We start from the raw sequence: 3,327 nt of genomic DNA on the forward strand, positions 1-3,327 counted from the left end.
TTATTGACGATGAAACACAGAAATTGCATCTGAATTTAATACAAAAGGCACATTGCCGACTTAGGTACAAGAGGACTCAAACTCTAAATTTCTCCAATTTTAACCTCTCCTGTAAGTCCAGTTTTAGATTCCGATGCTTCACTTCAGGTTTACTGTATCCCTAGGACCTTCTTATCGACGCTGAAAAACAGAAATTGCATCCGAATTTATTACAAAAGGCACAATGCCGACTTATGTGCAAGAGGACTGACACTCTAACTTTCTATGAATTGAACGTTTCCTTTGAGTACAGTTTTAGATTCCGATGCTTCACTTCAGGTTTACTGTATACCTTGGACTTTCTTATTGACGATGGAACACAGAAATTGCATCCGAATTTAATACAAAAGGCACAATGCCGACTTAAGTACAAGAGGACTGACTCTCTAACATTCTATGATTTGAACGTCTCCTGTGAGTCTAGTTTTACATTCCGATGCTTCACTTCAGGTTTACTGTATCCCTTGGACATTCTTATTGACGATAAAACACAGAATTTGCATCCGAATTTAATACTAAAGGCACAATGCCGACTTAAGTACGAATGGACTGACACTCTAACTTTCTATGAATTGAACCTCTCCTGTGAGTCCAGTTTCAGATTCCGATGCTTCACTTCAGGTTTACTATATCCCTTGGACCTTCTTATTGACGATGAAACACAGAAATTGCATCCGAATTTATTACAAAAGGCACAATGCCGACTTAAGTACAAGAGGACTCAAACTCTAAATTACTCTGATTTGAACCTCTCCTGTAAGTCCAGTTTTAGATTCCGATGTTTCACTTCAGGTTTACTGGATCCCTTGGACATTCTTATTGACGATCAAACACAGAAATCGCATCCGAATTTAATACAAGACGCACAATGCCGACTTAAGTACAAGAGGAATAACACTCTAACTTTCTATGATTTGAACCTCTCCTGCGAGTCCAGTTTTAGATTCCAATGGTTCACTTCATTTTACTGTATTCCTTGGACCTTCTAATTGACGATGAAAAACAGAAATTGCATCCGAATTTATTGCAAAAGGCACAATGCCGACCTAAGTACAAGAGGACTGATTCTCTAACTTTCTATGATTTGAACCTCTCCTGTGAGTCCAGTTTTAGATTCCGATGCTTCACTTCATTTTACTGTATCCGTTGGACCTTCTTATTGATGATGAAACACAGAAATTGCATCCAGATTTAATACAAAAGGCACAATGCCGACTTAAGTACAAGAGGACTGACACTCTAACTCTCTTTGATTTAAACCTCTCCTGTGAGTCCAGTTTTTGATTCTGATGCTTCACTTCTGGTTTACTGTGTACCATGTCCTTTTTATTGACGATGAAGCACAGAAATTGCATCCGAATTTAATACAAAAGGCACAATGCCGACTTATGTACAAGAGGACTGACACTCTAACTTTCTATTATTTGAACCTCTCCTGTGTGTCCAGTTATAGATTCTGATGCTTCACTTCAGGTTTACTGTATACCTTGAACTTTCTTATTGACGGTGAAACACAGAAATTGCATCCGAATTTAATACAAAAGGCACAATGCCAACTTAAGTACAAGTGGACTGACTCTTTAACATTCTATGATTTGAACCTCTCCTGTGAGTCCAGTTTTAGATTCCGATGCTTCACTTCAGGTTTACTGTATCCCTTGGACCTTCTTATTGACGATGAAAAACAGAAATAGCATCCGAATTTAATACAAATGCACAATGCCGACTTATGTGCAAGAGGATTGACACTCTAACTCTCTATGATTGAAACCTCTCCTGTGAGACCAGTTTTAGATTCTGATGCTTCACTTCAGGTTCACTGTATACCTTGGTCCTTTTTATTGACGATGAAGCACAGAAATTGCATCCGAAATTAATACAAAAGGCACAATGCCGACTTAGGTACAAGAGGACTAACACTCTAACTTTCTATGATTTGAACCTCTCCTGTGAGTCCAGTTTTAGATTCCGATGCTTAACTTCATTTTACTGTACCCCTCGGACCTCCTTATTGACGATGAAACACAGAAATTGCATCCGAATTTAATACAAGAAGTACAATGCCGACTGAAGTACAGGAGGACTAACACTCTAACTTTCTATTATTTGTACCTCTCCTGTGAGTCCAGTTTTGGATTCCGATGCTTCACTTCAGGTTTACTGTATACCTTGGACCTTCTTATTGACGATGAAACACAGAAATTGCATCCGAATTTAAAACTAAAGGCACAATTCTGACATAAGTACAAGAGGACTGGTACTCTAACATTCTATGATGTGAACCTCTCCTGTGAGTCCAGTTTTAGATTCCAATACTTGACTTCAGGTTTACGGTATACCTTGGACCTACTTATTGACGATGAAACACAGAAATTGCATCCGAATTTATTGCAAAAGGCACATTGCCGACTTAAGTACAAGAGGACTAACACACTAACTTTCTATGATTTGATCCTCTCCTGTGAGTCCAGTTTTAGATTCCGATGCTTAACTTCATTTTACTGTATCCCTTGGACCTCCTTATTGACGATGAAACACAGAAATTGCATCCGAATTTAATACAAAAGGAACAATGCCGACTTAAGTACAGGAGGACTGACACTCTAACTTTCTATGAATTGAACCTCTCCTGTGAGTCCAGTTTTAGATTCCGATGCTTCACTTCAGGTTTACTATATCCCTTGGACCGTCTTATTGACGATGAAACTGAGAAATTGCATCCGAATGTAATACAAAAGATACAATGCCGACATAAGTACAAGAGGAGTGACACTCTAACTTTCTATGGTTTGAACCTCTCCTGTGAGTCCAGTTTTAGATTCCGATGCTTCACTTCAGGTTTACTGTATCCCTTGGACCATCTTATTGACGATGAAACACAGAAATTGCATCCGAATTTCATACAAACGGCACAATGCCGACTTAAGTACAAGAGGAGTGACACTCTCACTTTCTATGACTTGAACCTCTCCTGTGAGTCCAGTTTCAGATTCCGATGCTTCACTTCAGGTTTACAGTACAATTTTGACTTTCTTATTGACGATGAGACACAGAAATTGCATCCGAATTTAATACAAAGGGCACAATGCAGACTTAAGTACAAAAGGACGGACACTCTAACTTTCTATGATTTGAACCTCTCCTGTGAGTCCAGTTTTAAATTCCGATGCTTCACTTCAGGTTTACTGTACACCTTGGACATTCTTATTGACGATGGAACACAGAAATTGCATCCGAATTTAATACAAAAGGCACAATGCCGACTTAAGTACAAGAGGACTGACACTC

The sequence above is a fragment of the Schistocerca americana genome, unplaced genomic scaffold, assembly GCF_021461395.2.
Source record: "Schistocerca americana isolate TAMUIC-IGC-003095 unplaced genomic scaffold, iqSchAmer2.1 HiC_scaffold_16, whole genome shotgun sequence".
NCBI lineage: Eukaryota > Metazoa > Arthropoda > Insecta > Orthoptera > Acrididae > Schistocerca > Schistocerca americana.